This window comes from Cervus elaphus, chromosome 20 (assembly GCF_910594005.1).
Source record: "Cervus elaphus chromosome 20, mCerEla1.1, whole genome shotgun sequence".
NCBI classification, from domain to species: Eukaryota; Metazoa; Chordata; class Mammalia; order Artiodactyla; family Cervidae; genus Cervus; species Cervus elaphus.
In genome coordinates this window covers 101,313,979-101,339,764 of record NC_057834.1, presented here as the reverse complement: position 1 = coordinate 101,339,764, position 25,786 = coordinate 101,313,979, and the positions used below count along the sequence as shown (strand labels likewise).

At 40.7% G+C, this 25,786-nt stretch overlaps 1 protein-coding gene and 1 pseudogene across 1 annotated transcript in view; one reads left to right on the top strand and one right to left on the bottom strand.

Moving 5' to 3' along the window:
* The window catches only part of JAK1 (Janus kinase 1), a 243,689-nt gene that overhangs the window by 141,669 nt on the left and 76,234 nt on the right, over positions 1 to 25,786 (bottom strand). The gene's annotated exons all lie outside the window — the stretch shown is intronic.
* LOC122676788 lies at positions 4,071 to 14,906 on the top strand (annotated as a pseudogene).

Here is a 25,786-nt window from a genome sequence, read left to right as displayed (position 1 = left end):
CTGCAAAAGCTGTTACCTGGATTACAATGGGAAAATAGATTCAAACAGTGAGGTTTGCCTTTAAAAGGTTATACTGAACAAAGCTAAACTAAAATACCATTGTACAAGTCATAACATTTAGTTATAGGAAGTTGGAAACTAGAAAAGAGAACCAAAATCACCTCTAATTTTCTTGTAATTATTTTTTCACTGGGGATATTTTTAATACAAGTATAATGATAGTGTACATGTAATTTTATAAATGTTCCCTTAAGCTTATTTTAATTTATAAGCATTTTACTTAAATGCTTACTACAGAAGTTTCATAACCAATGATTTTCTTCCTGCACATAACCTAAATAATAATTAAATATGTAATGTTTATAACAGATAATACCTTAGGAGACATTCACAGAAATGGGATTATTGAATCAAATGGACTGCAAGGTTTAGATTCTTGATTCATAGATTCATATTGGCCTGTCACTTTCCAAGAAGTTTCCACAAATCTACGGCCATACCACCCTGAACATGCCCAATCTCCTCTGATCCCAGAAGCTAACCAGGTTGGGCAGGGTTAGTACTTGGATGGGAGAAGTTTCCACAGATTTATACTGTCCTAAAAATATACACAATGTTCAGTTTTGTAACAATGGACATAACTTTTTAAATGGTTTATAACCTTAATATTTCAAAAATAGTGAAAAAAAAAAATAGTCAAAGTGAAAGTCCTCAGTCGTGTCTGACTCTTTGCAACCCCATAGATTATACAGTGCATGGAATTCTCCAGGTCAGAATCCTGGGATCTGGGAACCCTGGAATTGAACCCAGATCTCCCGCATTGCAGGCAATTCTTTACCAGCTGAGCCACAAATGAAGCCCAAGAATTGAGTGGGTAGCCTATCCCTTCTCTAGGGGATCTTCCCAACCCAGGAATCGAACTGGGGTCTCCTGCATTGCAGGCAGATTCTTTACCAACTGAGCTATCAGGAAAGTCCTTAAACGTTTTATAACCTTAATGTTTCAAAAATAGACCTTGTTGCTTTAATTTTGAATTTCCATGGTTGTTAAAGAGATTAATAATTTTCCATGGGCTTTCTCACTAGTATTTGTTGGTCATGTTTCTCTTAATCTATCAGTGTGTGTGCCAAAAGTGAGGAGGAGAAATACTGCGTTTTTGTTTTTTGTCCACTATTTTCTGGGGTCATACTATCTTCTATCAATTTGTAGTAGTAATAAAAAATAGCAAAGTTTATTTAAAGCTTTAATGAAAATATCAAAGTGTTTCTGACATGCTTTCTTCCAACATACTATTTGCTCTCTAAAACGCTACGCTTGTTCAAGTTTTCCGTTTTCTCGTAGTCAAGTATGTTGAACTGTTGTGGGTTTTTGATTTGTTGTCTGTTTGCTTACATTGTGGTTTTATGTGTGATTCTTTAGGAAGTCATCCCCTTTTTAGGTTAAATAAATGAATTACAACAAATATTTGGTGAGTACCACTACGTACCAGGCACTATTCTGTCTTGCAAATACAGCAGTGAAATAAGACAGAAGAGGTTCCTAGCTGGGGAGGATAGTTGAAAACAAGTGAATGAATAATTTAAGACAATGCCAGATAGTGATACATGCTAATTTTTTAAAAAAGAGATTTAAGAGATAGAAAATCAGAGGAAATGGAATAAATGTTCATTCTACATTACTCTGTTTTATCTATATAGAGCTAAATGTTTTAAATGTGTAATATTTAAACCACTTAAAATTTCAATGCTCTGAGATGCCTAAAGTGCTATTTTTTTTACAGTCAAGACTACATTTGTGTTGAAAATATAGTATTCAATAAATGTTTGCCTTTCATTTAACAATCCCTCTCCCTCATTCCACCCTCCTAAAAAAAAAAAATAAGGAAAAGTAAAATTAAATGTTAAATCTTTTACCTCAAAACTAAAACGGAAACTGGATTGATCTTCCGTATGATTTCTGGTGCACTGAGTTAGCCTCCATCTATGATGGGGAAATGATTACATTTACAAGAATGAGATCCTTTTCCACTGCTGAGCACTGTGAAGACAGAAGACTATTGAAAACATGAATTCATAAGGATAGATTGAAAGGAAGAAAAAGAGTTTGATTAAATGTAACAAGAAGGAAAAGTAAAATATAATATTTTACTTGGAATCATGCATGACATGTAGTAAAAGATCAATAGGTATTTGCTAAAAGTATAATTCAACAAAAGAAAAAAGATGAAAGCAAATGAATCATATATGTATACTTATGAATGTACACTTAAAAACCTTTCCAGACTAAAATTTCTGAGAGAATACTGTCCAGAATAAAACTTTGATATTGAGAGGCATCACACCCTTGAGACAGTATTGGTTCTGCCCTCAAATTATTGCTTGAGATAAACTTTGGTCTGGTTTGAAACCTGATTTGAGTGCTTCAGCTCACTCCTATAAGACATAAGGTCATTCTTCCTCAGATGCTTCGGCTCTCATAAGATGTTAACTCTGCCCTCAGCCCATGTCCCATGGACTGGTATTTAATTTGACTTTAGAGTACACATGAGCCTAAGTTTGAACTTCAGCTCAACTTTGCCACTTCCTAGCTTAGTACCCCAGACAAGTTCTAAATTAATACTTAGTTTCCTCACAAGGACTTCCCTTGTGGCTCAGACGGTAAAGAATCTGCCTGCAATGTAGGAGACCCGGGTTTGATCCCTGGGTCAGGAAGATCGCCTGGAGAAAAGAATACTACCCACTGCAGTATTCTTGTCTGGAGAATTCCATGGACAGAACAGCCTGGTGGGCTACAGTTCATGGGGTTGCAAAGAGTTAGACACGACTGAGAAACTAACACACTTACTCACACATAAAATTGGAATAATACTATCTACCCATTACCTCAATAAATGATTATGAAGATTAGGTAAAAAGGTCTACACAAACTCACTGTTCCAGCTCTATTACAGTACATGGATCACACTAGATTAGCTAGCCACTAGGTAAAGAGCATACATTAATATAGGTCCATCAAGAAACAAGTAAGACAGTGTCCATCAACAGCTGAATGGATAAAGAAGATGCAGTGTGTGTGTGTATACAATGGAATATTACTCAGCCATAAAAAGAGTGGAATAATGACATCTGCAGCAACATGGATGGACATAGAGATTATCATACTAAGTGAAGTGTCAGAGACTAACAAATATTACATGATATTACCTATATGCAGAATTAAAAAATAGTACAAAGGAACTTACTTACATAACAGTGTTGAAACAGACTCCCAGACACAGAAAACAACATGCTTATTACCAAACAGGAAGAAGGGGAGGGATACATTGGGAGTATAGGATTAACAGATGCACACCACCAGAGATAAACAACAAGGATTTACTGTATAGCACACAGAACTATATTCAATATTTTATAATAACCTATAATGGAAAATAATCAAAAAAAGAATATAGATCTATACACAAAGGAGGTGGTATGCATGAATGCTCAGTCATGTCCAACTCTTTGCAACCCCATAAACTGTAGCCCACCAGGCTCCTCTGTCCATGAGATTTCCCAGGCAAGAATACTGGAGTGGGTTGCCATTTCCTCCTCGAGGGGATCTTCCTGACCCAGGGATCGATCCTGTGCCTCCTGCGTCTTCTGAATTGGTAGGCAGATTCTTTCACTACTGAGCCACCTGGGAAGCCTCATATACATATATACGTAAAACTGAATCATTTTGCTTTACACCAACACTAGCACAACACTGTAAATCAACTATACTTCAACTTAGGAAAGAAAAAAAGAAGACAGGATTAGATGTATAAGAGTTTTATTAGAAAGTGCCTATAACAGATAAAGAGGGGAGGAGTAGAAGGCAAGGAAAGCCTCCAGACCCTAATGCAGCTCGACATGTGTGGAGAAAAGAGGAGAAAAGAGAGGACAAGGTAGAAAGAGCAGCTCCCAGAAAGCCTCAGGTAGACCAAGCTGGAGTCCAAAGCCTAAGTGGCCACTGCTCGCTGGGACTGGCCTGCCTTGGCATGCGTGCCATGCTGCCATTGGCACAGGTAGCCCAGTCTCCATGCAAACATGGCGGTGGATGCACAGAGGAAATGGCTGGAGCCCTCTGTTAGTCAGCCTCCCCAGAGGAGGAGATCTGAGCAGTACACTCTCATGGCGACCGTGTACTACCCAACGTGCTGCTCAGACATACATGTGGGTGCAGGGAGCAGGACCTCCATGGGTCTGCCGACCTCTCCGCCTACAGGGAAATTTAGAAAAGATGGTCACTGAGACAAACTATAGCCAGGTCACTGCCGCTAGGTTTCCAAGACACTGCTGGTTCTCATCCTCTCTCCCTCTTTTGTCTATTCTAAATTCCTCTGACCTGTGGCTATCATTTCAGCAGGAGCGATATCATCACTTCCTAGGGAAGTGACCCAAGTCTTCATTCCTGAGGCATCTGAGCCCTTTGCAATCACATGCTTCTGAGGCCAGGCTGCTGCTGCTGCCAAGTCACATCAGTCATGTCCGACTCTGTGCGACCCCATAGACGGCAGCCCACCAGGCTCCTCCGTCCCTGGGATTCTCCAAGCAAGAACACTGGAGTGGGTTGCCATTTCCTTCTCCAGTGCATGCAAGTAAAAAGTGAAAGTGAAGTCACTCAGTTGTGTCCGACTCTTCGAGACCCCATGGACTGTAGCCCACCAGGTTCCTCCGTCCATGGGATTCTCCAGGCAAGGGTACTGGAGTGGGTTGCCATTGCCTTCTTTGAGGCCAGGAGTGCTATGCATATCCAGACATAGTTTTGGTGGGGCAATAGAGTCCTGGGAGAGGCCCAGGTGAATCTCCTGGGTCCTACACGCATTCCTCCCTACACCACTATGTAAAAGAAAGGCCACATCCTCCTGCTGATGAAAATGGATTCCCCCTGCCGGGAGGTGACTCTTTTCCCCTGCTGGTCCCTGGAGGCAGGAATCCAGCTACAATTCATAGTTCAATGGGACCTTTGTTATAGCCCTGGGGAAGAGCATACCTCATTTGGGGCCCAAGAAGTCTAACAACTGAGGAATCCAGAATGCAGGGACAAGAAAAACGAAGTCCCGCAGTGGGTCACTGGGAGTGATGGTAAGCAGTACCGGTTCTACTTTGACCCCTTTGTTCCTTGATCCATTCATTCTTGTGATTGCGGACCCGGTTCCGTACAGAGGTTTCTGATTGAACACACACCCTGCAGGACTGACGGCCTAGCCTTTCAGATGGTTGCCGCTCATCTGTCACTTCAGGTGTGCCTTTCCAAGGCCTTCCAGCACTCTGTGAGGTCAACTGCCCCTGGTGACTTCTTGTGTGATACATACCATCACAGGACCTCATGGTCATGGCCTACTCTTTCTAGATTTTTTTGTAGTATCTTTGTTGGCTACATATTTGCCCTAAGGACGCCATGAGCTATTAATCCTCTCTCAATTCCTACAGAATTCCCCTTGGGCTACTCTTCTGACCTTACTGGTAATTAAGGTAATTGTGGTTTCTTGGCTCCTAATAGTTAAACACTCTCAGTTGGTCTCTATTCCTTGGGAGATGCCCCATCATGCCTGTGACTATGAAGGGACTACTCACCTGTTTTGAGCCGTGGCCTGCACTTATTGGTGATGGTGGTCCCCCTCTTTGTAGTACATTCTTAATGGTTTAGGTGAATGTTGTGTCCTTCAGGCCTCCTATGGAACATAATCCTCTGGTGGGTCTTCCATAATATTTCCCTTCTAGCACACCTCTCCAACTTCTTAATCCTTGCTCTGCCTCCTTCCAGGGCAACTCAGGCTTCTCCACTCCACTCAGGTTTGGCCATCACTCCTCCAGGCTTCTAACAGCACCCAGTAATGACTTTGTCTCATCCTCTAAGGTCCCGGCTAAATTAAATCTTTCATCTTGAAAAAGGGCCCTCAGCTCTAGAGATATTATACTTCTCTTAAGCAAGGTTATTTATTACTTATATAACTGATTATATTTCTCCCTTTGACTATTAGGAAGCTCAGAATCAAGTTTCAGTCATATATGTATTATATATTGAAACTTATAACACATATTTTATATACTAACCTCACAATAGCTTCATCTTTTCTTTCACTTATTTTCACTTCACACTGTCTTTTTCACTTGCATTTATTCAATACACTATCTGCTCAGCATATGCTAGGTACATTAATATTATCTCATTTAATCACAGCTTTCCCTCTTGTGGGATCTTAAGCAAGACACTGAATTTCTTTAAGCTTTGATTTCTTACCTGTAAGTCAAGATAACCATAATGTACACTTCACAGGGTTGTCATGAGGATTAATAATGATTGGTTGTTGTTCAGTCGCTAAGTCGTGTCCGATTCTTTGTGACCTCATGGACTGTAGCACACCAGGCTTCCCTGTCCTTCACTCTCTCCCGGAGTTTGCTCAAGTTCATGTCCATTGAAGTCAGTGATTTTATTTAACCATCTCATTCTCTGCTGCCTCCTTCCCCTTTTGCCTTCAATTTTTCCCAGCATCAGGGTCTTTTCCAATGAGTTGGCTCTTCGCATAAGGTGGCCAAAGTATTGGAGCTGTTAATATCATTAGTGTCAGTTGCTCAGTAGTGTCTGACTCTCTGTGACTCCATGGACTATAGCCTGCCAGGCTCCTCTGTCCATGAAGTTCTCCAGGCAAGAACACTAGAGTGGGTAGCCATTTTCTTCTCCAGGGGAATCTTCCCAACCCAAAGATCAAACGCAGGTCTCCTGCATTGCAAGCATATTCTTTACCATCTGAGCCACGAGGGAGGCCATTAGTTATTAGAAAATATTAAAATGTTTTTGCCTAACAAATTAAAATATTTGATATAATTATTTTATAAAATGTTAATGTAGCAATGTCTGAAAAGATAAACATCAGTTTATCACAAAAAAAAATATACAGAGCAGAAAAAGTATTACTCATCTTATTTATTATGGCTTTAATCTAATTGAAGGTTTTTGTGGTTCCTGTAATTAACGGCACTATAAAAGAATCAATAAAGCTGAGTTGTAATGAATGTCCATATAGAAGGGCTCATTTATGGATATTTTTTAATATAGGGCAAATGAGATGATGCCATCTCAGAAGGCAGTGAGCCCAAGGATACTTTACTACAAAATTTATTCAGTTTTACAGGAATATCAGATTGCTTCAGACTGACTTACTAGCTATAATGATGAGGCTTATTCTACCCCAGGGACTTAGTATAGTGCATTAATAATAAATACATTTAGAAGAAATGCTATTCTGACAACTAAACTTAGTGCCCCAGAAAGACCACTGAACCAGAAAGCAGGAAACGTGGAAACTAGGTAAGCTCTGCAACAGACTCCAGAAGCATGAGGCAGTCTGTGCAACCCTCTGAACTCACATTTCACCTGGGTTAGAGCACGTGATCTTATGATGCCTGCCAGCTTCAAAATGCTGTGTATCTTTATTTCTTAACCTCAAAGTATCCATGTAAAATTTTTGGCCAAGAAATCAGAATAGCTTTTGAAGTGGAAAGCCTAAATTACACGCCTCAAAGCAATAGGAAGATAAATTATAGCTTAACAAGAATTATATTTAATTCCCTCCTAATTTTCTGGGATTTTTGGTATGAGAATGATATCTAAGAATTTTGTATTTTCAGATGTTTATACTACCCAACAATTCAACTCAATTCAACAGTTATTCAGTACTAATACTTGCCAAGCACATACTAAATTCTCAAGTTTCTGAGAACATGATGTAGGACGCATATTATCAGTAACAATCAACTAAACAGCTAGCTATGTATATAAGGTACTATATGTACTCAGCCCTCAGCAAGAGTGGCCTCATTTTCTGCCCTCAGGAACTGTAATATGAAGTGAAAAAGGCAAGCCATCCATCAAAAAATAAGTGATCAAGTGTCAAATTTGCTGATATAGGTAGGAAATGTCATAAGATTTCAGAGACAGGAACCATAACTGAAAATCCAGGTAGGCTTCCTAGAGGATGAAATGTGTGCAAAATCTTGAAGAATACTGAAAAACAAAGACACATGTTAGGCCTTCTCAGAATTGTTAGGATTAGACTTACTTTTATATGTGAAATGCATTTGTGTTGTCTTCACTCAATTTTAGGTACCATGACAGCAAAAACGATGTAGCATATTTATATTTGATTCAGCCCAATAGATACTTATGGAGTGCCTACTATATGTCAGGTACTGTAAGTTGGAAAGGAAGGACTAGGCAAAGAAGAGAAAGGAATTGGAGAAATAACTTGGAAGTCTGCCTCTGAACAATTTTGGTAAACTTGGTTTGAATCCTCAGTCTTCACCTGGACCGTGAAAAGTATAGAGCCCTTTCAAGAACTGGGTAACTTCCACCCCCTCACATCTAATCTGTTCTGCACAATGCTGAAATGAAACTCAGCCTGTTCCTGGTTTTCCCATCAAAGGCACTCACACAAAGCTGCCTGGGTTTAGTAGCAGTCACTGGAGATGTAGGTAATTGTGGGAAGGAATCACAGCTCTCTGCGGGCTGCCAGCTGCTCTCTCCCTGTTCCCTTTTCCCTCCCTCCTCTTGTTTCCTCATTCACTCCATCCCAGATTGCACCCCCACCCCCAATCTCAAATTCTCCCTGTCTTAAAACCAGTAAATTTCCCCTCCTCCAACGTCCAGGTCCTCAGGTCTCAACTCCGCCTCCAGTACTCTCCAACCTATTCCATTACACCTAATTTTCCAAACCTAGATGCTTCTATCCTCAAGAGGAATTCTGGCGCCAGCTATTAAGAGAGAGCGTGATAGTTTCTCCACCTTGTTACAAAGAGCTAAGTGCACTGGTGACTCTAAGAGAAACCCAAAGTGCTGTGGAGGGGCAGAAGAAGGAGGGAGAGCAGGAGATGGGCCAGGAAGGGTTTCTTGGCCTCTTTGAAACAGTCTGTCTCTTCCAAATTTACACGCTATTGATTGCCTGCACCACTGCTTGGGCTCTTGTCCTCTGCTGCCTTCTATTGTTATTTCTTTCCATCTGTCTGTGTGTTTTGTCTCCTGGACCAGATTTTTTGCAACTTCAACACAGCAGTTTTTCCAATTCCTCCCCAGAACTCTCATGGGTATGATGGGCCTCACTGGTGAGTCTGTCGAATCTCAACCTGCGGGAGCTGTATGATTTGCCTTGTTTCAAAATACCATCCATAAATTTCCCCCCCAAAAGGCCACCTAGCAGGAGTTTGTTTTTTTTTTTTTTAATTAAAATAAATTAAAGTATCTCTAAGAATATACTGTGTATTTAACCAATTTGCTTAAGATGTCTGGAGATGCCCATTCATGTTACACCAACCAGGAGCTGAAAACGACTAATGAGTACTGAAGTATATTCCTGGGGACCAGCCACCTGCTTCAGTTCTCACAATCATCTTTTGAGGTGAGATTAGGGAACTTGCCAAAGGTCACACCACTACAGAGCAGGATTTAGAATTTTAACCCAGGAATACCTAGCTCCAAAGTGCCCAGTCTTTCCACTATCCCACATCTCTAAACTAATCATGCTTCTTTGGAGACATCTTTAAAAATAAATAATGTTTCTTTATCAAAAAGAAGAGCAGTTATTCACTATGATATGAATTAAACAAGACAACCCCGATAGTTGTGGTCCTAGAGTAGTAGAAAGTAGTTGACTCTATGAACTTGAACAAGCGGCTTCTCCTTTCTGAGCTTCAGGTTACTTATTTGCACATACATACAATCTCACAGAGTTGATGTCAACATGACATTATATATATACATTATACAATTATACATATGTATAGAATAATATAATTAATTATATACATAAAATACCTGGTAAGCAGTATTAAATGGAAGTGCTTTTCCTTTTACAGATGCAAAATGCAAGTTAACACACAGGTCTGACATTCAGCTCAGTTGGACACGTTTTTTAATTGGGTTAACACATTATTTGGGAAGGGCATTAGCTGAATCACACAAGAGCATATTAATCATTAACTTAACATCACCCCACAGGAACCACAGTTCTTGGAAGTAAATTGGCATTGCTGTCAACATCCTTCGAAGTCCTTCTCCACATTAACTACCACTGCCTCCTAAACAAGGTGCCATCAGATAATCGCTATCGGCCCAGGTTTGAGGTAAGTGGGTTTAATGTGTGAGCACTACAAAATGCAATGAAGCTTTGGCGGGCTGGCGTCAGGAGAGGGGATCAGTCTTCCAGTCCCTCAACTATACCAAGTCCAGCCGGCTTGTGTTTCTAAGAGCACAGGCTCAACAGTGAATAAGAGTTGGGTTTTAGCTCTGCCCATTCCTAGTTGTGTGACTTTGAGGTTTAAATTTCAGTTTTCTCATCTGTAAAATGGGGATGATAATGTTAACTGTATTCTAAGGTTGCTATGAAGATTAAGTTAAATAATGAATTTAAAGCACTTAGTACAGTATCTGGCACATTATAAGCCATGAAAAAGTTGGCTATTCTTTTATTATTAACAGGGACCATGGCCTTAAAGTTCTAAGATGCAAGACAATTAAAAAAAAAAAGAAAGAAAGGAAAGAAAGGCTTCCTGTTGCTAGACGATCACGTGCAACACCATAGTTGGGCATACACGTCTACCTTATATTCTGGCCCCAAGCTCAGCTTTACCCAAAATGCTTTACCCACTCTGCAAAAATCTCTGTACCTCCCCGAGACAATCTGACTTCCTCCTTTAGTTTCCCCGAGTACTTTGCGTATACTTTTGTGCTTTCCCTTATCACAATATATTCTCATTATTTGTTTGCATATCTATCTTCACTTTACCCGACCCCGTCTCAGGCTGTGAGTTTATAGGTAGTGGAAGCCACATACCGTCTTTGTGTTTATAGTCATTACGCACTCTGCAAGTCTTGGTTGGATGATGGTGGATGGATAGATGGATGGATAAGGAAATGGGACAACATACTGAGTTGGTAAAAGAATTGAAATTTACTGAAAGGTACCGAGGGGACAGAGCAAGATAGTCTTTACTTCATAAAGTGTCCTAAGCCTGAATCTGAGCAGAAGTCTAAACACTGTTTAGAACTATTTGCCGGATGAGGCAGTTGGGCAATCTGTGTGTGCCTTCTAGGGAAAGCATGACCAGGTGGTGACTGTTGTCAGGGTCAGTATCAGGCAGAACACCTTAGTAACCAGGGAGCCAAGGCAGGATGCTGTATCTAAATTTTCCAGCAGTTTTCAAGGTTAACATGTTAAGCAATCAGGAGCAAGAAGTTTTTCCAGGTGTAGTTAATTGGGGACTTCCCTGGCAGTCCAGTAGTACTGCCTTCCAACGCAGGAGGTACAGATTCATCCCTAGTTGGCAAGCTAAGATCCCACATGCCTCATGGCCAAAAAAGCAAAACATAAAACAGAAGCAACATTGTATTAATACCAAATTCAATAAAGACTTTAAAAATGGTCCAAAAATCTAAAAAAAAAGAGAAAAGAACAAGATAAAAACCAGGTGTGGTCAATTGCCAGGAGGGCAGACAGACTTATCCATACACTGTCCTCCCTGTGATTATGTTCACTGGAAACAACGATGTAAGATCTAGAGATAGTAAGGAGATATGAGAAGTGATTCCCACAGAGAATAGACCATCTGAAGATAACATTTCAAAGTACCAAGACTATTTTAGAACATAAGGCAATATAGAGGGAGATTTATAGCTTGACTTTTCAGGAATCATTCTATATTCACTTTATTTAATTCTTTTTGCTAAAGGTAACTGAAATGATAATATTTAATTGTGCTTTGCTATACTGTGCTAAGTCACTTCAGTCATGTCCTACTCTTTGCAACCCTATGGACTGCAGCCTGCCAGGCTCCTCTGTCCAGTGATTCTCCAGGCAAATCTACTGGAGTGGGTTGCTATGCCTTCTCCAGGGGATCTTCTCAACCCAGGAATCGAACCTGTATGTCTTATGTCTCCTGCATTGGTAAGTGGGTTCTCTACCCTTAGTGCCATCTGGGAAGTCCAAAATTTAATCATTGATCATTTATTACGTACTTCATCCTTTTTTTTTTTAAGTGATATACTGGAGTCAGTTTCCACTGGCTCATTCGAGGATACTATGTGCATTTCTTCTCATCTCCCCTTAGATGACTTCATAATGGCATCTTAAAATCAACCATGGCAGGAGTATTTACACCATGGAAACAGGCAAATACTACAAAATAGGGTTTCCTACTCCCACTTTCTCTAAGAGCTGATTCTTAAACTTTTACCTGTACACCACAGGGTTTACAATGAATGATTCCAATTAATCCTCCCAACACACCAATTTTACAGATGGAAAACTGATGTCTAGAGCAGTAAACAATGAAAAAACTTATTACAAAATATTTGGCAGCAAAAGTAGGCTTAAAATTGACACCATCTACCTCCAAAGCTGATGAAGTTAACCATGAGGGAGGGAACACTTCCTGACTCGTTCTGTAAGGCTAGTATTACACTGAGACCAAAGGCAGATAAAGACATCACAAGAAAAAAAAATATCCTTTCTGGATGCAAAAGTCCTAAATAAAATACTAGCAAACCAGATCCAACGACTTATGAAAAGGATTATCTACTATGGCCAGGTGGGATTTATCTCAGGATTGCAAGAGTGGTTCAATACAAAGAAATTAATCAATGTAATAAACTACATTAAGAGAACAAATGTGATAAAAAATGATCATTTCAGTGTGGCTTTCTCTTGTGGCTCAGTGGGTAAAGAATCTGCCTGCAATGCTGGAGACCTGGGTTTGATCCCTGCCTCAGGAAGATCCGCTGGAGAAGAGAAAGGCTACCCACTCCAGTATTCTGACCTGGAGAATTCCATGGACTGTATAGTCCATACAGTCCATGGGATAACAAAGAGTCAGACACAACTGAGCAACTTTCACTTTCACTTTCAACCACCTTTCATGATACAAACACTCAGAAAACTAAGAATAAAAAGGAACTTATCCAACAAGATAAAGGGCATTTGTGAAACACCCACAGCTAACATGATAACAGTAAAACTGAAAGCTTTTCTCCTAAGAGCAGGAATAAGACAAGGATGCATACTTGTATCACTGCGATTCAACATGGGAAGTTCTAGCTAGAGCAAGCAGATAAGAAAAATAATTAAAGGACAAACAAATTGAAGAGATAGTAGTAAAACCATCTCTATTCACAGATGTGATGATTTTATATATAGACAGTTCCAAAGAGTCCACAAGAAAGCTACTAGAGCTAATTTTAAAAATTCAGCAAAGTTGCAGGTAACAAGATCAACACACAGAAATCAGTCATGTTTCAATACACTAGTAATGAACAATTAAAAAGGAAATAAAACATTCCACTGGTATTAAAATAGCATCAAAAAGTTAAGAATAAATTTAACCAAGGAGGTGAAATATACACTGAAAACTCTAAAACATCTCTGAAACAAATTTAGAAAGACCTAACTAAATCAAACTATATCCATGCTAATGGATTGGAACATAGATTTAAACTGTTAAGATGGCACTACTACCCAAAGTGATTTACAGATTCAACACAATCTCTATCAACATTCCAACAGCCTTTTTTTCAGAAATGAAAAAACCCTCTACTCAAATTGACATGGGACTGCAAAGGTCGCAAAATAGCCAAAAAAAAGTCTTTAAAAAGACCAAAATTGGAGGACTCACAACACCTGATTTCAAAACTTACTGCAAAGTTACAGTAGTCTGAACAGTGTAATACTGGCTTAAGGATAGACATATAGACCAATGGAAAAGAACTGATAGTCCCCAAATAAACCCATACATCTATGGCCAATTGGTTTTCCACAAAAGTACTATATTCATTCAGTGAGGAAAGATCAGTCCCTTCAACAAACAGTTCTGGCACAGCTGGATTCTACATGCAAAGGAATGAAGCCAGAGGCTTTCTCACATCATGTACAAAAATTGACTCAAAATGGAATAATGAAACTCTTGGAAGAAAGCATAGGGGTAAATTTTGGTGACCTCTGGTTTAGCGATGGATTCTTAGATATGACACCAAAGCATGAGCAATTAAAAAAGAAATAGATAAACTGGGTTTCATCAAAATTGAAAATGTTTGTGCACCAAAGGATATCGTGAGAAGAGGTGGCCCAGCTTTCTTAGCTGGGGCAGCAGCCATCATCACAGGGCCCAGCTGAGCACATGTGGTTCTTTCCCTAGTCTGGTTGCTCTGTAGCCCCTCTATCCAGCACTGCACCCTCGCCATTTGAAAGCCCAGATATCAAGTACTCACTGTGGCTTATTGATGAGGAGATTATCAGCCATAACACCAGTGGTTCTACTTCAACTGCTACATCCCCATCATATCTTGGACCCCCTCATAAGTCATCACATCTAATTTTCAGCTCAAATCCACCAAAACCTAATCACTCAGCCGTACAGCATTTCCAGGCATGATGAAGGGGCTTGATGGGCCCAGTCATCAAGGTTTACTTCAAAGACACCCATCCCATGTTTCCTACTGGAAGATGTCCCGGTACCTGGAAAACATGAAGACTGGAGACATCACTGAGTTTCAGCACCCAATCTGTCTGCTAGTCTACCAGGGTGAAGAAAAGTTTGCCATCTGTCCAGACCAGAATCTCAAGCTCATTATCAAGAGGTGAAATCTATTCACATGATCATGAGAGGAACAAGCATCACTTTGATGCTATGGGCGATCCACGCCATCATGAGGGACTTGGATGACCACACTGTGTGCCAACTGCTCTTTGCTGGTCAGAACAAGAAGGACATTTTGTTGCAACTGGTTCACAGTAGACAAAACCCCTGAAGCAGGGGACTACACTAGGGCTTTGTGAGCAAGGAGATGATCCAGGACCACACTCCCTGGAGGAGGAGCCTCCAGTACTCCTGCTCTGAGCCAGGATGTTGGCCTGTCCAGCCCTGACCACATGGGTCATTCCAAGGAGCACTGCTTCTGATGGCTGGGCACTGGCAGGACTATACCCTGAACACGCCTCATGCCCCAGTCTCAACCAGTCCTCCCCTGCCAACGTTCTTCAAAGCTGCGGCCCCAGGTTCAACCCGGCCTGCCCATGCCCTGGACGGTCACCCAGCAGGCCTGATCTGAGGAGTCCCTTTGGAAGCAGAGCTCTGCTGCAGGTGGGCAAACTAGCAAACTGCAGGACGAGTTTCTGTCTGCTTCTCTCGACCCTGGCCCTGTCCTTATGACTCTCCCTCCTTGCCCCCTTCTCCCACCACAGGGCTAAGGCTGCCATCACCAGGCTTGATCCAGCCCTCCCTGCGAGGGACCACAGACTGGAAATAAACAAGTAGGGGCAGCCCAGGGCTGCAGGTTCTACCCCAGCCGTGGTCCCCAGACTCTGCCTGACTCTTTTCACTGTCTGCCTCAGAGTCATGACTTAGGCCTCAGCAGCGCCTGATGAGACTGGAAACATCACAAAGTCCTGGTGGAGGCTGGGGTAGGGTGCTGGGATGACAGGCTACCACCCCCCCTAGGGCCCAGGCAGGCCCCAGCCACCCAGGAAGGAGCTCAGCACTTCTATGGCTGGAATGGGAAGAAGGTGCTGGCTGAGGGCCCATCAGGCTGTATGTGGGCCATCTTGAAACCCTGGCATTCTCCCCAGCTACCCAAACATTCAGGTAATCTTGGGAGCTACAAGTTGCGACTTAGCAGAGCGTGACTCAGCCCAGGGCGGGGATTTGGGGTGGGAAACTGATGGCAGAGTTCTACCCCTTCTCCTGCCTTCACCCTCAGCATGAAGATTTTGAGCAGAATTTCCTGTCTGGGAGACATTCTCGGTGGCCCCCATATTGCCTTTAAAAAACAGCTATGCTAGACAGGTGCATATCAACTTTTCAGAGTTGTTTGTAAGAGGAAAAATATTGAAGTAAAACTTTTTTAATACTAAAATAAAATAAGTGAAAAGAGAAGTTTAAGGAAAAAAATTGAAGTAAAACTTTTTTAATGCTAAAAAAAAGTAAGTGAAAAGGGAACCCACAGAATGGGAGAAAAATATTTGCAAATCATATATTTGATAAGGGTTTAATATCTAAAATGTAGAAGAACTTCTACAACTCAATAATATTTATATAAAGTGAAAGTCACTCAGTTGTGTCCAACTCTTTTGCGACCGCATGGACTATACAGTCCATGGAATTCTCCATGCCAGAATACTGGAGTGGGTAGCCTTTCCCTTCTCTAAGGGATCTTCCCAACCCAGGGATCAAACTCAGGTCTCCCACATTGCAGGCAGATTCTTTTTACTAGCTGAGCCATAAGGGAAGTCCCAATAAAAGACAAACAACCCAATTTTAAAAATGCTCAGCATCACTAGTCATTGGGAAATGCAATGCAAAATCACAGTGAATACCACTTCATACCTATAAAGATGACTATTAAACAAAAAACAAAAACAGAAATAACAGGTGCTGGCAAGGATGTGGAGAAATTGGAACCCTCATATACGACTATTAAGAATGTAAATGTAAAATGGTGCAGTCTCTGTGGAAAATTTGGCAGTTCCTCAAGAGGTTAAATATATAATTACCAGCAATTCTACTCCTAGCACATACTCAGAAGAATTGAAAAGAGGGATTCAAAGAGGTATTGTATGCCAATGTTTATTGCAGCACTATTCACAATAGCCAAAAGGTGGAAACAAACCAAGTGTCCATCAACAGATGAATGAACAAAATGTGGTACATACATATACTAGAATAATATCCAGCCATTAAAAGGAATGAAGTTCTGGTACATATTACAACCTGGGTGAAACTTGAAACAAGCCAGACGAAAGGACAAAGGTCGTAGAAAATACATAGTGACAGAGAAGATTAGTGTTTATCAGGGGCTGGAGGGAGGAGTAATGGGAAGTTATTGCTTGATGGGTACAGAGTGCCTGTTTGGGGTAATGGAAAAGTTTTGGAAATAGATAGTGGTAGTGATTGCACAACATTGTGAATAATTAATGCCACTAAATTGTGCACTTAAAATGGTTAATATAGCATATTTTGTGTTATGCTTATTTCACCACAATAAAAAATTCCCTTACTGAACTGTTGTGGTTTGTCAACTCTCCATCTGATTTTCCAGCATCTTATCCTCCTCCTTTGAGTCCTGTGACCTAATGTTTGGTACTGCCCACTTCTCTCTCAGTTGCCTGAAGCCTTTCTCCTCTGTGTTGTAAACCTGGCACCTCGGCAACAAGTTGCACATTTGGCAACAGCTGTGGATGCACCAACCAGCATTGATGATGGCCCACCCCTACAATGTGACAAAACTGTTGTCATGGAACATAGGGCATTAGGGAAAAAACTTTAATAATATGAATACAAGAATATGTATGTACGAAAAGTATATTAAATAAAAGTTCTAGAAAGCACATGTAAACCATATCTGATAGCTTGATAAACTTGTCCAGGGTTTCCCTAATGGCTCAGTGGTAAAGAATCCGCCTGCCAAAGCAGGAGACACAGGTTCAATCCCAGGTCCAGGAAGATCCCACATGCCTCGGAACAACTAAACTCGAGCACCACAACTATTGAGCCTGTGCTCTAGAGCCCAGGAGCCACAACTATTGAAGCCTACATGCCTGAGAGCCCAGGCTCCAAAGAGAAGCCACTGCAATGAGAAGTCCATTCACTGCAACTAGATAGTAGCCCCCACTCCCTACAACCAGAGAAAAGCCCTGAGCAGCAACAAAGACCCAACACAGTCAAAAATTTAAAAATAAAAACGTTATAGAAACTTGTCCAGAAAGATGAACTTTCTTAGGGATCACCTTCCTCAATGGTTCTGGGAACAAAGCATCTTGACTTCTTAAAGCAAACTGCCCCTCAAGAATTAGGCCACAAAGACTGGGTCTCTTTAAAAGATGCTGATCCTTTAATGTCCTCTTGTTTTCCTAAGTTTAGCAAAATGTTTGATTGATTACTTGATTTTTTATAATTACATCAATGCTGAAGAATATTTTTTTATGGACCAGGACTTTCTTTTATAAATTGAGATTATTAACATAATAGACCCCCCTGCCACCGCCCCACCATTCTGTTCTATTGGTCTGCTCACTTGTTGAGGGAGAGGGGAGCTCAGACTAGGTTTTTTTTGCTTTGGGGGACTAGACACAATTTTGTGTATGTTTTTTAAAAAGTCAAACTTTAAAATATACTTAATGTAAAATCATGTACACCAAAAAAAAAAAAAAAAAAAAAAATCATGTACACCACTGGTGGCTCAGTGGATAAGAATCCTTCTGTCAATGCAGGGGACGTGGGTTCAATCCCTGGTCCTGGAAGATTCCACGTACCGTGGAACAACTAAGCCCACAAGCCACAACTACTGAGCCCACATGCTGAAACTACTGAAGCCCACACTCCAAGAGCCTGTGCTCCATAACAAGAGAAATAATCTTGAGAACTAACAAGAGAAGCCACAGCAATGAGGAGCCGGCACAATGCAAGGAAGAGTAGTCCCCCCTCACCACAACCAGAGAAAGCCAGTGTACAACAACAAATACCCAGCACAACCATAAATAAATAAATTAATTAAATTAAAGGAATTCTTAAAAAATAAAAAAGGGTCGGGGCATTGGTGTCCTGCATCCAATGTTGGCTCTGCACCTACCATGTGTCTTGGACAAGTGTGCCTTCCACCTCTCCCAGCACTGCTGGTCTCACCTGTAAAGTGGGGAGTGCGACACCTACCTCCGAGGACTGTGGGCTTCCCTGGTGGCTGAGAAGGTAAATAATTCGACTGGAATGTGGGAGACCTGGGTTCGATCACTGGGTCGGGAAGATCCCCTGGAGAAGGGAATGGCAACCCACTCCAGTATTCTGGCCTGGAAAATTCTATGGACAGAGGAGCCTGACGGGCTACAGTCCATGGGGTTGCAAAGAGTTGGACATGACTAAATGACTTTCACACACACACTCAGAGGATTATGTTGAGGTTTAAATAAGAGAAGGTATGAGAGGCACCCAGCACAGTGCCTGGCACAGAGCAGGTACCCAAGAGGATGAGCTTACATAATCTGTTACAGAGAAGCCATGAACACCCACAGACCTCCTCCATGACATTTTCCCCAGTGAACAGCCCATGATTATTTCTCCTTTCTCTATAGTACTTCATGAAGTATTTTCATGAGAATACAGTGCAAGCTGTAGCCATTTTATACATACACAAGTTTTGATCAAATAAACTCTAAGCCCTTGGGAAGCAGAGGCAATATTGTGAACTCTTGCCACCCTCAGAGCTTGATGAAGCCACATTTGTGATGAGGTTGGAAAAAACACTTGTTAAATTGAATGGCTGAGAAGCATTTTGGGGCTCTGGAAAAGGCAATGGATTTATTGCCATAAGACTTAAGTTCTAATCCTGTTCTCACATGTGCGAGCATTATGACATCGAACAAGACACTGCAAGGCAACTGTGATCCTCAGATTTTTTTTTTAATTTTATGTTTTGGCATGTGGCACGTGGGATCTTAGTTCCCCAACCTGGGAGTCTTAACCACTGGTTTGCCAGGGAAGTCCCTTAGTTTCTAAACTGATAGAGTATGTCAGCCTAATTTCAGTGGACTGAATGTCTCCAAGAAATTTATACATTGAAATCCTAACTTTCATATGATATTAGGAGGTGGGGCCTTTGGGAGGTGATTAGGTCATAAGGGTAGAGCCCTCAGAATGGGTTTAGTGCCCTTGTTAAAGGGACTCCAGAGAGCACTGTCATCCTCATTCCACCACCGGAGGAGATAATGAGAAGGTAGTCCGAAACCAGGAAGAAGGTTCTCACCAGAAACTGAACCTGCTGACACCTTGACCTCAGACACCTCCGCAACTGTGAGAAATAACTTTCTATTGTTTATAAGCCACTCAGTCTTTGGTACTTTGCTATAGCCACCTGAACTGAGACACGAACCTACCTTCAGCACAGAATTACAGAGATTCACATGTGACACCACACATATGAAAGTGCTTGGTAATTTCCAATTTATTTTCTTTATTATAGGAAGAATATTATAGGATGGAAATAAAAAGGGGTGCAGGATGTGGAACCTGCTGGGTGTTAATCATTTACAATCAGGCCATTGTCCCAATCAATTAATCAGTTACACCTAAAGTTAATGCTATTTACAACCTACTGAAAGGATGAGGAGATGGACAGATTTTTAATGGTAAATTCTTAAGTACATAAAGGCTTATACTCAAAACTCCCATTAGCAATAACACAGGAGTTATGCCTGCCAGGCCCACTGAGAGTTGAATATGATCCATAATCTATCTTACTTAACGTCATCAGTTTCCCCATAGCCCCTTCAAACAATCAGACGCCAGTGAAATGCCATAAGTGGAAATAATTGCATTGATTTAGGAGAATATTGACAGTCTATTTCAATGAAGCTTTCCAACCTGAAAAGCCTATAGATATTTTGAAATTTTGATGTGCCTGTGCACATTTATTTGTTTTTATTTCTTAAAGGAGAAAGACAATCTTTCAATGTTGAGAAAGTACTAGAAGGGGATAATGCGTGCATGCATGTTAAGTCACTTCAGTCATGTCTGACTCTTTGCGACCCTATGGACTGCAGCCCACCAGGCTTCTCCAGGCAAGAATGAGGTTATCCAGGCAAGAATACTGGAGTTGTTTGCCAGGCTCTTCTCCAAGAAGGGGATAATATATTTATACAAGTACCTCAGCTAAAATATTTCCCCCAATACTAGATTTTTTCCCTTTCTTCTTATCATATAAAAACTGATTACATTTGTTGAACCTTTTTAAATTAAATAATTTTTCATATTATCTTTGGCTTGTGAGAAATGAACAAACCAAAAGAAATTTTAGAATGTTTTTGATAACATAAGCACAAATATAATTTCTCTCCAATTTTTATCCCACATTCCTCCAGTTATCAACTCCTGTCACATCTTCCTTTAAACATCTGGTATCTGCTCCTTCCCTTCTTGGGCCATCATGCTCTGGCTCTGGCTCTTTTAATGCAGGCCCAGACCGAGACAGTGACTTCCTAAATGGTCTTCCTTTTTAAAATCTCGTGATTTTTCAATCCATTCTACTTCTTCCAAAGTAGAATCTTGCATATTCTACTTTTCATAGAATGTAAAACTTTGGGGGTAGGGACCACGCCCTCTATTTCCTTATATTGTAGACATCGTGATCATATTTCTTGAGCAGAAAAATCTAGACACATGATCTGACAAGTATATTTATAGAGGAAAAGAAGCAGAAATCTAAAATTGGACCCTTTTCTCCAAACCTGTGGTTATTTTATCTAATAGACTCATTCTAACAAAATATATTCTGCATCATATATATATATATATATACACATGGGTCTATCTCTTTAGAACAGAGATTCTCAACTGAGAGACCAAAGCTCAAATATGACTCATGGTAATTTTTTTTTTGTCTAGCACTTACAAAAATAAATTTGAATTGATTGCTAACATTTAAAAATTGCTGATTTCACATAAAAAAATTGAAGCTTTGAGAAGTCTGAAGATGGGTTTTTAGAAATCAACTTAACCTACAGTCCATCCAAGATGGGGAACCCTAATAAAGCTGAAAAACCCAAAGCAGACTACACTTTTAGTATATGGATAAACAGGATAAAACCTGCTGCACAGGAAAGGACAACAATGAAACTTGCCTGTCTGGACCTCAGCACTTGAGAGAAAATATATATAGCCAAGTACCAAGGAGTGTATGACTATAAATTATCAAAAGATAAATACACATACATATATTTAAACATGTATATCTTTTGATAATTTACACCCACAAGCTGATAGCCCCCAAATGTGTCTGTAGCCCAATTCACCCTACTTTTGTAGTTAAAAACAAGTAGCGATATTAACTTGGTCCTGGGTATATAGTTATCCCAAGCAAATTGTAAAAGTAAACACAAATGATCTCTGAATGAACGCAACGTCAATCTATGTTTCAAAGAATTCCTATAGGCAAAATCCACAGAATATGAGTTCAGAGTCAAAATCCATAAAACACACGTGAATGAGGCACAAAGAGTAAAAAGCAACAGAACAGATGACACAGATCAGACCCGCAAAATGCTCAGTTACAGAATGTCAAGACACAGAACATAGAATAATTTACTATTGATTCAGTCAAATATTTTCGAATACTTCTATTTTCCGGGTAATGTTCTAAACTCTAAGGAGAAAGCAGCTAACAAAATAAATACCCTGGCTCTGAAGATAGTTACTACACTTTAGGAGAGACAAGTAACTGAAATATGCAGTATGGCACGCATGAGTGTTAAGTCGCTTCAGTCGTGTCTGACTCTTCGCAACCCTATGGACCACAGCCCTCCAAGGTCCTCTGTCCATGGGATTTTCCAAGCACGGAATACTGGAGTGGGTTGCCATGCCCTTCTGCGGGAGGTCTTCCCAAGGCAGGGATCGAACCTACGTATCCTGCATTGTAGGTGGATTCTTCACTGCTGAGCCATCAGGGAAGCCCATGTGGTATGGCAGGTGGTGGGAAAAAGAAGAAAAAAAAAAAACCTAGGAGAGAGATAACGGAGTACTACAGTAGAGGCTCTCACTGTTCTTAGAGTGACGTGGGGATTAGCTCTGGGTGTGAGGGATGACCTGAGAGTCCTGTTTTTTTTGTGTGGCTGACATAAACAGGGGACACAGGCACAATGGGATTATGATGGTCTCAAGGCAGACATGGTGGTTATTAACCGCACTGTGAGCATGGGTGCTATGGAGGAAGAAGGTTCTTCACAAAAGCAGCAGTGTTCTAAGCCTCTCTTTTCACTCCTGATAATGCTTCTGTGAGCATCAGGGAAGAAATGTGCTTATCTGAAGCACAAGTTACTCCAGGCATCCCACTTGCTTCCTGCTGATGGAGGTATAGAAGTCAGGGCAAAGACTGACTTTGTTTCAAGAAAATAAAGCCAATAGAAATGAGCAAGAAACTATACAGAACTGACCAACAGAATTTCTAGGGATGAAAAAATGATAGAAATTTTAAACTCAAGTTCAGAAGGATTCAACACAGCTGAAGAATTAGTAAATTGCAAATTTAGATCCTAAAATATTGTCCAAATGCAGACACCAAATATGAAAGAGAAATTGCCAGACTTGGGCAATAGAATTAGAAGGTATAGGGGAGTTCTCTGGCAGTCCAGGGGTTAGGACTCTAAGCTTTCATTGCCAAGGGTCAGGGTTCAGTTCCTGGGTAGGGGAATTAAAATCCTTCAAGCCATATATTGAAGGTGATAAATAAACAAAAGGTCTAATAAACATGTAGTCAGAATTCTTTAAGGAGACAGCAAAAATGAGGGAAAGGAGGGACTCCTCTGGTGGTCCAGAGGTTGGGGCTTTGACTTACAGTACGGAGCTAGTGGGTGGGTGCAGGTTTGTGGACAAAAAAACCAAGACATAAAAAAACAGAGGCAGTTTTGTGGCCAGTTCAATAAAGACTTTTCTAAAAAAAAAAACCAAACAAACAAAAATGAGGGAAAGGAAATATTCAAAGAAATAATAGCTGAGAACTTTCCTGAATTGTTGAAAGTCATTAGCTACCTGGTCACAGTAAACACTTGAGTTTTGTCTATAAGTAATAGTTTTTCTTAAACGACCATCTATGAAACATGTTTTTGGACTTAGTGAAAGTCTTGAATTTTTTTTCTGATAGGAAACTGAAGTGATGTCTGGGCATGCAACAGTATTAAGGCCATTCTCTTTAAGGTAAAGAAGGGAAATTTTCTCATGATCAAACTTACTAATGATAACTACACCCCAATTTTAACTGTAATGGACACAATAGTAACTATCAATGGGTTTGGATAATTCTCTGCAGCTTTCATTTCAACATAATTTTAGAATATTTCCTTTGCAAATTTTTCCATCTTTTGTTTTCCTTCACCAGGAATGATTTTTGGGGGTCTACTGAAAATAGTACCCATCATTGGGTTAAGTGGTGGGATCCAATTTCATCATGACCTCAGAGGCTCTTTCTCTGTTATACTTTGAGAATAAACTCCAAACTTTTTAGCATGACACAAGAAGCTATTTCTTAGGCCACCAGGGTTTTGTACAGGAAATTCCCCCTTGTCCTTCTCATTGTGCTTCCCATCCTTTTTCAGTACTTTCCACTAACCTCCTCCCACCTAAAATCTGTCAGTCTCAAGAAAGTCTACTGGTCTTTCATGACCCTCTTCAAACTGGACATCTGGCTACTCAAAACTTTCTCTGACAACATTTAGGGCACCTTGTGCTTCAGAGTGTTCATCTCTCTATCCAGGCATGTCTGGCATGTGATGGGTGCTCAATAAATTCTTGGTGAATAAATGGTATAGAAAATCTGGGAGAACACTGGGCAGGGAGGAGGGGAGAAGTCAAGCTTAAAAGGTCAGTGTAAGGCAATCTTTATCCCTGGTCTCAGAAATACCACTGGTAGGAAATTTACCTAGGTAAATAATTGAGAATGTACTCAAAGATCTAGCTACAAGGCTCATATTTTATTACTCTTTCACTAGCAAAATCCTGGGCACAATTTTAAGTCCTTCAATTGGGCTTTGGCTAAATGAATGCATAAAGGAATACTAAATAGCTATTTTAAAACAAGTATGGAAAATATTTAGTGGCGTGTCATGATATTTTATTCAAAGAAAAAAGGTTGTTCAAGGAAAAAAGCAGTGTGTTCAGTCTGATTACATATAATGCCTTACATCAAATTGTCAACAATATTTTCTGGGTATCGGATTCCAATTATTTTTCTTCTTTCTGGTTCTGAAAAAATAATTCTAAGTTTTCACAATGAGTACTAATAATTTTTATGATTTTTAACAAGGAGGGTTTCTGTTTTTAAAGGGCCTTTCATGGTTCTACAACTTCCCTTTGGAGCTCCAACTCTACTAAGAGACCATTCATATTCCCAGCATTCCAAGGTACCCAAGGGAGAGGGCTGTCCAGATATTTTAGCCTCATTTCATAAAATGGAGCCTTGGAAAGGAAAAACATCTGCTCCAGTGAGTAGTGATTTTAAAACCCAGGCAAACAGAGTGGTCAGTCCCAAGATTTTATGATGTTTTAAGATTTTATGAAGTTAGAAAACTTCCATTAGCCTGTTTCATTTTTCAAGATAGACTCCCCTGAAAATTCTGTGCTGATTCTGAAATGATTTGCCATGGAAGGATTCTGTCCCATCCAGGATAGAAACTTAAAGCTAGCATATTCTCTTACTTTAATCATGGAAGGATTCTATCCCATCCAGGATAGAATCCTAAAGCTAGCATATTCTCTTACTTTAATCTACACTTGCTTGGACATTCCACAGCTGGAAACACACACACACACACACACACACACACACACACACACACAGACACACACACACACACACACACAGACACACACACACACACACACACACACACACACACGGACTTCTGGGCTGCAGCTACTCCCTAAGTTACCAAAGGGGGCCAGCCCCGGCCAACATAGAGGCCCGGGAGCTGGGGGTTCCCCTCTCCAGGGGCGCAGGCAGGCTGTGAGCCCAGTGACTCGACTTCCTCTTCTAGCCTTCCCGGAGGTCCCCGCCCACTTCACTGCCACCAGGTCACTGAGGAAGTCACGTTCTGGCCTCCAGCTGTTCTGAAGCTTCTGAAGGAAAAGCGGGGGGGTGGCGGGGGGCCGGAGGGTGGGGGTGGGGTCGGGGGTGAAGTGGAAAGCGCCCTTGTAGGGGCCAAGAGACAAAGCCAAAGCCTGGTGTCTGTCACTAATTGAATAGT